Genomic DNA, 13609 nt, shown 5'->3' on the forward strand with positions numbered 1-13609 from the left:
GATAGTTGTGTAGGCAACCAACAAGTTTAGTGTGGTGGGCCAGTTGGTGGAAGACCACCTTCTCCAAGAGTTTCCCAAGGAAGGGGGTAATAGAGATGGGACAGTAGTTGGTTTGAGATTCTTTTAACTTCCCCTGGATTCATGAAAAGGTTATAACTACTCATGTTCAACAAAGTCAACATTTTTAGACACTTTTGTTTAAAGTTTGTGAGGCAACCAGGATCTGATTTTCCTAGTTGGGATGATAGAACATGGTATAATGTATTCCCTGCCCCCATAATTATGTTTCTTCAGAGGGTAATTGCTCTCCAAATAACCATAATATACATTGAGAGCTGACCCAGTTCATACCTTAACATCACAACAGGGACACAACTAGGGAGATGCAAGGCATGATGCCAGATTTTCCCCTCCAATTTTTCAAAATCAAAATCTTCAGAAAGAGATCTGTTCTCTAAACCGTAAATTGGAAGTACATTTAATTTATTAAATGTTTATGGCAGATTCCAATATGGCCACCACATGGTGAAGACATGTGTGTGAGTGCTCCATCCACAATAAAGCTCCAACCTTTTCGTAGATCGAGTGGAAGAAGGACGTTTTCACAACACAACCACAGAGGGGCTTCCATTATCCCTGTCTCCTGAGACCCAGCTTGTCGACCCGGGATCTTGCGGCTCTGGGTCGGAATCAGTGGAGGGTATAGCTGGCTGCTTGGAGGACTGCGGTGAGTGTCTCTGACCCGGGTTCTCCATGATGCATGCATCTGGTACCCCTTGTGGGTTCTATATGGTGATGGAAAGACCTCTGCACAACAGGGTGGCCTGCAAACAGGATGAAAGTAGCGGTAAGCTTGGGAGTGGCACAGTTGGGACTGTTTGCCTAGAACCTCGGCTGCTGAGTGAGAAGGTCCCAGGGATAAACAAGCTAGGAGTGGGACATGGAGCAAATTCCAGATTTTGTCTCTGGTTGACTATTTGGTTACGGGCAGAGCAGGAGGTTTGTTCCCTAGCAGATCATTGTCTAAAGGGTGCTTAGAACCTGGCAGTCTGCAGAAGCTGCCATGAAGCTGGGATAAAAACCAGTAATATAATATTCCTTGCTGTTTGTGGATAAAGGACTCGAGTGGTATCTAGCAAATGCAGAGGGTAGGTCGTGAACAGCACTTACTTTAATCCTGTCCTCCGAAGCTATCTCCTCTTACTCCAGAACTGTGGATCAAGCTAATGGTGGTGGCATGGGATGCACACCAGCTCTTCAAGAGGGGGACTTGTTGGCACGAAACAGAATATGAAGAGATAGGCTACAGAGAACTTGTCTGTACTTTGTCTATGCAGACATTTTGGATCTGGGTCCTTATACGCCTGGTCTGCATATAGAAGCTGTGAACCAGGTGCTTCGCTGCAAGACCCGGTGACACATATGCAACTTACGCTTCAAGCACATGCAAGGGGTAGGAAGAAAGAGTCCCTGGCTGGGCATACACAACATCATCCAAAACACCCTAAATCTGTACAAATGTTTTTGTCAAGGTGCACGGAAACAACACAGCTTACAGTCCCCTCTGTTTCCTTCCACTAAGGATTTAGATATGGCAGCATCCAAAGAAGCTTTCAAGATTTTCAAGAAAAATTATCTGTCTCTTTCCACGTACAATTGACCTTGTTCACTTCTGAAATTATGTACTCGCTCGCCCGACTTTAGCAAAATAAATCTCCTCTCTAGGGGAGAGTTTTGACACAAATGAGCGTGCAATTCAGGAACTAGTAGATGACTGTAAGCTATTGGATATCGCAACTGATGAATTATCTAGGATCACACACAATCTGGAGATTTGATATGAAGATATAGAGAATCGATCCAGATGTTCCAATATCCAAAATAAAAACCTTCCTTAATCAGTGATGGACCCAGTTCTAAAAGATGCTGTTACACAGATCTTTGCAGAGCTCATTGCAGGCGAGTAGGCCACAAACATTCTGTTAGAGTGGGTCCATAGGATGGGACCAAAGAGGCAGAACCGAAAGCTCGCCCTCAAAATGTATTTGTAGCATGTGCACAATACCCACAAAAGGAACAAATACTGAAGAGAGGCAAGAACTGCTGCACCGATTACATTCAATGGGACAAGAATCCAACTTTATCGGGACCGCTCACTGATAACCCTTCAAAAGCATAGAGACATGCAGGTGGTGGTGAAAACTCTTCAGAAACGTGGAATCAAGTATAGATGGACCTTCCCGTTTGGTCTGCTGTTTTCCTTGGAAGGAAGACAGCACAGAATAACATCCAGAGAATCAGGTATAGTGTTGCTTCCAATTCAGGAAGAAGTTGCTACTGGTTTAATGGAAGGAGCAGAGACCATGATGGAACATCACATCAAACAGACTAAATTGGAGGAAAGGTCGTCAATTAACAGACAGAGAGGGAAACCCAAAGGTGTGCAAAAGGAGCACTGGCGAGCCCGACCATCAAAGTAAGGCACTTCAAAGAGACATTCTTGGGAACTGTAAAAGATGTGGTAAAAGGTAAATTTAAGTATAGCAGAGACGGAGTGCGACAGCTTGGAATTTATCAGTTTGGGTAACCAATGGGGTGTTAGGATGCCCCGCGCTTTACACTGGGATATAAGGTGATTCACAGCCGGTGGTTTTTACCCAGAGAAACACTAGGTTCTGTGACTCACACCGGAGGACTTTTTGGGGAGGGTTAGGGGGACGTTGGGGAAAATGGGAGGGAATGTTTGTTGGAGGGACAGCGGGAAAGTGGGAAGCGGTTCCTGCTGTGCAAGGGTAGTTTTGAAGTACCTCAGTGGACTAGTGCACACACTCAACAGCCCTGGGTGAGGCGATTAAAGTACACTTAATTCAAGTTCTTATTATTAAACATTAGGAGTTGTAATACCCAGCTGAAACGTAGGAAATCGGAAGGCATGTTGAGGCACTACCAACCATACTTGGTGGTGATGCAAGAAACCCATACTCATATTGAGAGTGTGGACAGGTGTAAACTACGTTTGCTTCAGTACTCTTTCATCTTACAGGTGAACGTATTAGGGAAGGTAGCTGGCGTGCTCATAGCAATTAGGGTTGGAACCCAAATCAAAGTACAGCGCACCAAGGCCCACAGAGAGGGCAGATATCTATTCACTATCTTACAGATAGGCTCCATTACATTGACAGTGGCCACAATTCATATCCTCGATACGGGGCAGGTTGCTACGGAAAATTAGAGACTTTGGGCATGGAAATTTCCATTGGAACTATTACAAGACCAAGTTATTATAGCGAAAATAGCAACGGAAACTAGGGAGTTTTTTTATTTGTATTCGGTATGGGAGACTGCGATTAATGAAATTTGGGATGCCTTTAAGGCAACTCTGAGGGGAGCTTTGATTGAGGAAGAGGCAATTAGAGGCAAGCAGAAAATGGCACTCGAAACAGAATAAGAGAAGGAACTTAGACAGGTGTTACTCACCGATATGGAGAGTGCGTAAACAGGCCGGACCTCTATTGCTGGGGAGTTGCTTGAAGGAGCTAGGGTTGGAGCCTCCTACCCAAGCCTCCTCTCTGTGAGGGAATGAGCTCTTTAAACCGATATGACCACTTGCTGAACTGTACAGACAAGGGGACCGATCGATCAAAAAAGCGGGGAGAACAGACCGTCTCAAACCCAGGCTGTAAAGGAAAGGATAACAAGTTAATAATCTGCCAATAATGAAACTGGTTTATTCCCAAGACTATTCCCCTTTAGTAGTACCTGGTTTAATCTCCCCTTAAGCCAAAGGAACCGGAGTAACCTATAAAGTAGAGAGGTCTTGCTATATGGCTAACGTATAATTCTGCAGTATGGAAAAACCAAGAAAAACTATACTTTACCCCTGATGGGTTTAGGATTGAAGTAAGAGTCCTGGAAAACAACGAAAGTATAAAATAAAAAATAGGGAGGTTAGTAAGGTAGCTATCCCCGAACGGAACGAGTGTCGCACTGGTTTCGGGATGGTGCACCACAGCAAAGCGTTCAAAAGATGCACTTAGGAATGAAGTCGAATTCCACAGAAAAATGGTGTTCCAATTAGAGCTTTTCTTACCGGAGTAGTTACTGTCTCAGAGTCCAGGAAGCAGGCAAGGGTCTGGTACACGAGCGGTCACAAAACAGCAGAATCAGTGTCCAAGAGTTCCGAAAGCAGGCAAGGGGTCTGGTACACGAGCGGTCACGAAACAGCAGAATCAGTGTCCAAGAGTTCCGAAAGCAGGCAAGGGGTCTGGTACACGAGCGGTCACGAAACAGCAGAATCAGTGTCCAAGAGTTCCGAAAGCAGGCAAGGGGTCTGGTACACGGGTGGTCAGAAAACAGGTCAATCGGGGATTCAGAATAAGGAGTCCGTGTGCAGGCAGGGTCGGTACACGGGAAAACAAGGACTTCACAATTCAAGATACCGGGAGGGCACTTCGGAGAGTATGCCGGTTGTAACTTTAAACAGAAGCAGCGTTCTGTATGTCGCTGTGGAATAAATAACAACAAGAGGCGTATCGTTTGAAAATGAGGCTCCCCTCTCAACGCCGAGAACTACAACGTAACAGGTTTTCTGGATACTGTAGTTCGTGTAGAAATTTGCCATGGCAGCTGCAAGCGCGATAAGAAGGGCGCGTGCCGGCGCCATAACCCTTTATGAAGGGCGATCACTTTCCTGTCCCTTATTTTGGTTTTAACCGGAATTCCCCTATTGTTCTTGCTCATACGAGAGCAACGAGGCAGAACCCGGGAAACGCGGCACGGCCGAGGGCGAGGTGTAACAACAGGTAATGAAAAATATGGAAATGAACACCGGTCCATCTATACAAAAAGCGTTCAGGGCGGCAGCTGGTAGGCTACATCTTTATCAAACTAAGAAAGCAGAAAAATCCTTTCTCTTTCTTAAACAAAAATATTATATTAAAGCCATCAAGACAGACCGTCCTCTGGCCACCCAACTTCATCAGAGAGTGTCTTCCCGGACTACACAGCAGATTTGGATCCCCTCAGCGGATATAATTACTGAAACCCATCACATTCTTACCTTTGATTCTACTGAGAGTTATACCGGTCGGAACTCCCAGATTTTAACTCTCAATGGGAACATTTGGAGTCAGTTACCATTCCCTGACTTACGCGAATGGACATTGAGCAGCTTGAACTCGATATCACTAAAGATGAGGTAGTTCGAGTTATTTGCAACCTTCCACTAAATAAATCTCCAGGTCTGGGCGGATATCCAGCCCTGTTTTACAAAACATAGCGTAATATTCTGGCCCCTATTTAACCCAATTATAAAAATCTTTGCATACTCAGGTGGTATCTACCCCACTATAAAAGAAGCAAAAATAGTATTGTTCCCCAAACCTGGCAAAGACCCGACTAACTGTGGGTCGTATTGCCCTATAGCATTAATGAATGTAGATGTTTAGATCTACACTAATGTTTTAGCCAATAGGATAGAAGATCTATGTCCCTCGTTAGTACACACAGACCAAACAGGCTTCAATAATCATAGGCAGACCACAATAATATTGGTAGAGCGTGCCGTATATTAGAAAAAATCGTGAAAAAGAAGATCCCGGGCGTTCTGGCCTCCATCGATGTAAAAAAAGCTTTCAATCGGATTGAATGGTCATTTCTCTTTCTCACCTTGCCAAAGATGGGGTTTGAGCCCAACTTTATTGATAAAATTCCGGGCTAGTTATAAAGGCCTATCCCATGACTACCAATAAATAGCCAATTATCTCTTCCCATCTCTTTACAACGCGGCACTAAACAATGGTGGCCCGTGTCACCGTTATTGTATGCACTTCACTTGGATCCACTACTTGCCAAGGTCAGACAGACTAATGATATCAGGGGAATTAATTTTGGGGGTATATCACATAGAATTATGGCATATGCAGATGATAGGTTTTTGTTGGCTTCAGACCCCTTAAATACTTTACAGGTGGAAACAAGAGAAGTTGTGAAATTTGGGATGGTTGTGGGCCTAAAAATAAATTAAACTAAATCAAAAGTATTAAACCTATCCCTCCCTGCCATCGATGTGCAGGTTTTATGTTTGCGCACAAAATTCGGGTGGGGCGCATAACCGCATTAAATTACTTGGGGTGACAACACCTCCCCTGATTGATGGGTTATTCTAAGCCAATTATCCCCCTATGTCCTCCCCAGTCCAAACCAGTGTCAAGGTGTTGACTGAAAAACCAGCACCATGAGCGAGTATAAGTTGGTGGTCCTAGGCTCTGGCGGTGTTGGGAAATCTGCTCTGACTGTACAGTTTGTTCAGGGAATATTTGTGGAAAAATATGACCCAACAATAGAAGACTCCTACAGAAAGCAAGATGAAGTGGACTGCCAGTAGTGTGTGCTCGAAATCTTAAACACAACAGAAACGGAACAATTTACAGCGATGAGAGATCTCTACATGAAAAACAGACAAGGTTTTGCATTAGTATATTCGATAACCACACAACCTACGTTCAATAACCTCCAGGACCTATGAGAACAGATCCTCAGAGTCAAAGACACTGATGAAGTGCCAATGATTCTTGTTGGAAACAAGTGCGACTTGGAAGATGAATCGAGTGGTGGGGAAGGAACAAGGCCAGAGCCTCGCAAGGCAGTGGAACAATTGTGCATTCTTAGAGCCTTCATTAATGTTAATGAGATTTTTTACAACCTTGTACGACTAATTAACAGAAAAACTCCAGTACCTGGAAAAGCATGCAAAAAAATCAACATCATCCCCCTATGTTGAAAGGAATCAAAACACAACTTCTAAAATGGGGTAACCTTACTATCTTCTGGTTGGGTAGAATCAACTCAGTAAAAATGGTCACACTCCCCAAAGTTCTATACATGTTCCAAGCATTACCAATTCAGTTTTCCACTACGTTTTTCTGGAAGCTGCATAGAGCAATGTCCACATTTATATGCAATAACAACCCCCAAGAATAACACTAAGGGCCTCATTACGACTCCGGCGCTGGACCATGGTGCTATTAGCACCATGGTCCAGCGCCGGAGTCCGGCATGGTGGATGGCGGAATTACGGCCCCATTCCAAGGTGAGTGGGGCAGTAATTCCCCATTCACCATTTGCCCTTCCCCATTCCCATTTTTGCCCCATAGGGCATGATGGGGATGGGGAAGGCGCTAATTACGGCACCGTGAATTACGGTGCCGTAATTAGCACCAAGGTCGCTTAGCGCCTTGGACTTTAACGCCTGCAAAAAGCAGGCGTTAAAGTGTGAATCAGGCGTTAAGGGTTAACGGCGCCGACGGCGCAGTTAAACCCTTAACGCCTGACTTGTAATGAGGGCCTAAGTATGTTAATGACCCCCAAAGAAAAGGGCGGCCTGGGTCTCCCTGATTTTTACGAAATACTACCAATCTGCTCAAATCAGGGTCCTCAAAGATTGGTGTGCGAATGACACGGGGAAAAGGTGGTTACAGATGGAGAGGGTGCTGGGGGATCCTTGGCTTGGGGATAACTAGTGGCTGCCTAAACATGACCAACCCCCTAATATGCATGTGAGTGTGATTACGAGTTTGGTTGAGGAATTCAAAAAGTACCATTTGACTATATTGCCCCTCCCCTCTTACGCCCTTATTTTTTAATCCCCAACTCAGCCCAGATCTCGAACCCAATGCATTCATGGAATGGAAACATATTGGCTGTGAAGGACTAAAATATATGTTTCAGGGGAACAACCCCAAAACTTTTCTACAATGTAAACAGGATCTCTGTCTTCAATTCAATATTTCCATATTCAATATTTCCAGGATAGGCATTGGATTCTTGCCCCACCCGTACGGAAGGCGCCAGCAAGAGACCTTATGCCTTTAGAAAAATATGTGACATCTAACTCAAGGAACAAAGCTTTGATCTCAAATCTACACCAACTGATGGTAGATACCACTCCAAAGTTTTCATTAAGTTATAAACAACGCTGGCATCTAACATTGGGGGAGCGAGTGCCGGAAGAAGATTGGGATAGTGAAAGATTCCTCCACACAAGTAAGCACAGTAAAGAAGTCTTTATTGTAAGTTTCCAAATGATATGTATGCCCCACCGGACTCCTTCCAACTGATAAAGAACCATCCCATAGAACCTTCCTTAGCCTTCCTTAGCCTTCCATATTCCACATTCAAACATTCCACCCAAGGAGGATGCTACAGATACGCTACGGGAAGTAATACCCAGAATTACTAGGTCGATCCAAATCAGAGAATGTTGGTACAAGTTATTGGTAAAATGGCACTATACACCTGATCGCTTATGGAAAATGAAGCTTTCCATATTGGATAAATGTTGGTGGGGGTGGGGGTGTGGAATGATGGGAAAGGCATGTTTGGTGGAACTGCCCAGGGTTGGCGCAATATTGGAAAGAGGTGAATAAGTGTATGGTGCACATGTTTGGCTTGCAAGAACCCAGGCCTTTGAGATCATGTCTTTTGGTATTGACGGAAGAGCACTTTCGACATAGCCCCAAACCTGTCTCAAAAGCGTTTGTTATGTTACAGTTGGCGGCTTTGCTGGTGATCTAAAGAACTACCCCATAAGTTGAAAGAACTACCCCATATTGGCGACTGGTTCTCCAAATCCAAAGACTAGAATAAGGTGTTGAACTTTTTGCAAAAAGATGTCAATGTTACATACTGTCCTCAAAAACTTTGCATATTGGGAATTGCTTTGAGATGTAGAAATGTTTTGGCCTATTCCACAGTTTTTAATTTAATTCATGCACAGCGGGAAAAGGGGGGGCGGGTGCGGGGGAGAGCATGAGGGAGGACAGCTGGGGTGGAGGGAGGGAATGCATGATTATTATTAAAAGAAAATGCCAATAAAAACGAGTTCAAACAAATTAATAATTTATAAAATGTTTATAAGTGAAACAAGAGTAAACCTACAATGCATCCGTGCAATACACTCCATTTGTGCACCAAATTGAGCATTCCAAATACCTTAAGTTCTGATCAAACTCCAAATTAGTGTCTCCCAACGTCCAGCAATAACCAGCTCCCCTGCTAATTTAGGTGGAACAAACGCAGCAGAATTCAAAAGTTACCCCAAATCAGATAAATACCAATAAAATAAACAGGGGCCAGCACACAAACCTGGCTGTGCCCCCTGTAAGTCAGTATTCTCTGCAAACTGTGCCATCCCTGTTAAGCCTGACTCAAAGAGATGTATTACATGTAAACTAATTAACCCACTTTTTCAGTTTTTCCCCAGACGCGAGATCTGTCTACCATGCCAACATTCGGTATCCATCCCATACTAAATGCTTTTGAGTGCTTAAGTTTCTTGAATAAAGAATATCACATGCTGAGCCAAATCCATGCACAGCAAGGAATCTACGGGTACGATCCTTAGAGGGAAGGCGCTAAAAGCCCTGAATAAAAAGTGGGACGCTGTGAGTTCCAATGACCCAAAGGCTACCCGTAAGGGCCTATAGTATGTGTAAGCAAAAAAATGGGGGGGGAGATGGGTCTTGAAATGTCAGCGCTCTACCCTGTTAGTTGATAGCTCAACCAGTTATATTAGTTAGTTTGAATATAAATCATCATCCCATTGATAATGGATAGCAGCAAAATATTAGCTTTCCAAAATGTTTTAATTGTTCCATAGGCATAGTCAGTACCGCCGACACGAGTTTCGACCCCCACTGTGTCGTCCTCAAGGCTATTATACATACATTGTTACGCATTAATCTGTGTCTGCGGTATGATCTATGTTGGCAGTACTACACACCTCTCTAGTTTGAGTAGCCAGGACCACCTAGTAGCGCTGGCAGTACATTGGCAGAAATTCCATCAATTTACTAATAAAGTGTATATTAAATTTGTGGGATTAATGAAAGCTAAAAGAGGCAAGAGGGGTGGAGATCTCTAATTAAAACTAAGGCAAATGGATTGAGAGCAAATGCATATGTTATTTTTGGTGCATTGAAACGGGTCTGAACACAGACCATGAAATGAGTGTTCTCTTATGCTAGATCTAAAAAGACATTTTAAGCCAGTTGTATCTGTTTTTCTTGGTCTTGTTTTTGTCATTAATATCTGAAATACCAATCACCTCTTAACTTGAGGCTGGGGTGGGTTGTGTGTGCCTATTTTTTTGCCAAGCACACACTACAGTTTTCCACACCATAGGAGATGTTTATCTATATTGGATTTAACTATGTCATGCCTACAACAATGGTCCAGGTACTGATATCACCTTTACTTACAGAACAATGCTATTATCTGGAAGTTTTCCTGGTCTTTGGGCATGGTTTCCCGTCAATGATATAATTGTCATTTCTGTAAATAATGACCAACATTGCATTAGCATCCTTGTGTCAATCATGTTCTTTTCCTCATTTCAAAATAGGACTTTCAACCTCTAACATATATCACATCAAGTTTGCATTGGGTTCAACTTCTTATATCAATGTCATCTGCCAGAATCCATTTCTCTTCACATGCGCTGTTAGCGGCAATCGATCGCACACATGTCTGGCATTTTAGTCAACAAATGATGTCTCAGGGTCTACGTGTGATGCCATGCATACCGCCACGTCAGACGCATGATGTCACACGTACCATGACCTAGGCTCAGATATGTATGACAATGGCGAGGGTTCGCGAACGCGGAACGCTGCCTGAAAGAGCATCTTTTGACTTAGTTCAGGTAACTGTCCTTTATATCAAGATAACTTGATATTGGTCTCCGAAAAACACTATCAATCATGCAGATGGGATATATGCAATTGTTCTTGTTTTCTCCTCTCAGGGATTTAACCCGGAAATGTCTTTCACTGCATATTACTCTTTAACAACATTTGTTGAATTAAAAGACACACGGCACAGGGTAACAATGGAATGGTTCTTTTTTCTTAATTGACGGTTCTTTTTAGTCACTGTTCTTTTGGGGATAGGACCTGATAACATAGACAATCCTCATCTGTCTTTCATACAGATTTGGATGTGATGTTGCTGTGAACAAACGAACTGGGTGCATTTGGGAAGCACCATTCTTTGTTTTTCAAATGCTTAGCATTTTTATGGAAACTTAAACCGGGTACGTTTACCCTTTACCCTTCAGGGATTGTAATACCGATTGACTGGGTGAGCAGATTTTTGGTATATACACACAAATTGGTTGCCTTGGGCAGTGCAAGCCCACACTACATTGGGCAAAAGAGCTCTTTGTCAAAGCCTGTTTCTGTGGCTATAGGGGACAGAGATATTCTGATTGGATTTTTATGTTAGCAAAAAAGGGAGAAAATGTGATAAAGATGAATTCTGGGATATCTTTTGAATACTCTACAATGGTCGTAAAAAGTGGCATAACACATAGATGCAGGGGCTTGGGAATGATAAGATGGTGAATAGATGTAGGAAGGCGAGTACATTCATGGACCTGGTGTTACTAGATTTGACTATCCCTGTGGGCATTGTACCAGGGAAGGTTGACATAGTGTTGGTGGCTGTATCATCTGTGGTGACCAGGAGGTGAAGTGATGGGGATTATTAAAGATCACATCTAGTAAGTTCATCTTGTCAGTGACACAATTATCTGTAGACAAAGTGGTGTACTTGGTGGGTTCAGGCAGGGAAGGGTCTATAAAGGCAAAATGAAATCCTGATACAGGCAGACCATATTATTTGCTTGGAATATGATTTGGAGGTCCAGTATATGCTGATACTGTCATGCTAATGAGGTGTGCCCTGGCAATCATATTGTTTTAGGGCTTTTGCACATTTCTGTAGTGGCATTTACAAAGTGACTTGGGTCTGAGGAGGTGCTGCTCTACTTTGATGCTTTCATATGCATATGGGAGGGGCGTTTCCTGGGAGAATGTGAGAGATTGTTGAGGGATTATTTTTAATAGGGGACTCAATGGGGGGCTATTGTTGGCACTAGAGAAGGGAAAGCTACTTTCAGAAGCCAACGTTCTCCGCAATAGAGCTTATTTCTGTCATGCACAACAAATCAGTTGCACAACCAGCACAACCACGCACCATATTGCTTGACACCCCGACACACACTGCTAGACTCCCCGGGCCACAGTCCGCCTCCCGAGTCATTACTTCACCTATGGTGCGAGGGAGTCGTCATCACCGGCGGTTTCGGGCCGTGCGCAGAGGCCGGCCCAGTTTGTTGCCTCGTTTTCATTGGCAACTCCCGTGGAGGCTGCGTTCGGGCTTGAGCACCCGATCACGGTTACTTCCTGGGTGCGCGACGGTTCCCCGATCACGTGGTCAAGTTTCCGCTCACGTGACTGGGAGCCGACGCACGTAAAAGCCGGGAAGTTCGAGTGGCTCACCGCTTCACAGCTGTTTCACAACTCTGTTTGGCGCTTTCAGGATTTTTTGTTGTTTGATTCATCGGATTTTGGACTCAGGCTTACGAACCACGGATTTGCTCTCTCTTGCTCCACGGATACTGTCACTCGGAACTCTGTACAGATTTTGGTACTTTGGACTCTTTTGCTACGCTCAACGGATTGCTTTTGGATTTTCCCCTTCTGGCTTTTGATCTTCCGACCATAGACTTCGTGATCAGTTTCAAGTTCCCTTCGACTACGGAAGGGCTACATGCACCAGCCGGTACCTACCATCTAGAACACGGCTGTCCGGATCTTTGACGCTCCCTCGCATCTGACCCTAGGCACCCTAGCTCCCTCTCGCTAGATTTAGGTAAGAAAGTTATTGCACACTCTTTCATATCAAAGTACTGTGTTTGCCTGTGCTAACCCTAACTTCCTTTTAACAGCCTCTGGGATCCTCGGCGTCATCAGATCCAGTGAATCACCAAAACCACCTGTGGCCTCAAAGCTCACACAGGGAGTTCTTTACTTCTTCCTGTGGGTGATTTGTGGACAGAGGCCCCTTTTATTCTTCACTACGCGGCAAGTCACGACAATTTCATTGCATATGGAAAGGTGGTTTTCCAGGGAACAAGCTGAAGAAATTGTGGGTTTGCTGAGGGGTATGAAAACAGTTAAGGAATGGGTCGGCAAGAAGGTTCATCTGTTTGCTGGGAAACCTGACTTTTAACCATGAGGTGGCGCACATAGGCATTCATTTGACACCTGGAATATGCAATCTTCTAAGGTTTCAAATTGCATCATTGAGTTGGGGTGTAAGGAAAATACAGCTGTATTTAAAGGTGAACATGACATTTTGTTAGGAGTATAATTGGATGTGAATGAAGCTCATTCACAACCTACAGTGTGTGACAATTCACCAGGTCTCGACACTTCTCCCCAGGTGCGAGCCCTTTCCTATGAGGCTAGAGAGGTGTGGCTGCTGCCCGTTAGTACCCATATGGGTGGTGGTATGCGGGAGGACCTCATAGACTGGGGATAAGGACATCCAGCTGGGGAAAAGCCTTCATACAACCGAATCACATAGTCCCCCACCCTCATGGTCACCCTTTTCTCCCACTGTTGAGCGTGGAACCATGTGTTATTGTAAATCCATAACTATGACAAGTGTAAAACAAACTGGGATGAAGAAGAACATGAGAGGCATATGGAGTAACCATATGCAAAGCCAGTGAAGTACTGTAATGAGGTGTCTCACTGGAGGC

At 44.1% G+C, this 13609-nt stretch overlaps 1 protein-coding gene and 1 pseudogene across 12 annotated transcripts in view; one reads left to right on the forward strand and one right to left on the reverse strand.

Moving 5' to 3' along the window:
• The window catches only part of LOC138497200 (poly(rC)-binding protein 3-like), a 3473032-nt gene that overhangs the window by 1206251 nt on the left and 2253172 nt on the right, over positions 1 to 13609 (reverse strand). The gene's annotated exons all lie outside the window — the stretch shown is intronic.
• Positions 6205 to 6781, forward strand: LOC138498212 (ras-related protein Rap-1b-like; annotated as a pseudogene).

Source organism: Ambystoma mexicanum, chromosome 5q (genome assembly GCF_040938575.1).
Source record: "Ambystoma mexicanum isolate Mex_15411 chromosome 5q, UKY_AmexF1_1, whole genome shotgun sequence".
In the NCBI taxonomy this organism is placed as follows: Eukaryota; Metazoa; Chordata; class Amphibia; order Caudata; family Ambystomatidae; genus Ambystoma; species Ambystoma mexicanum.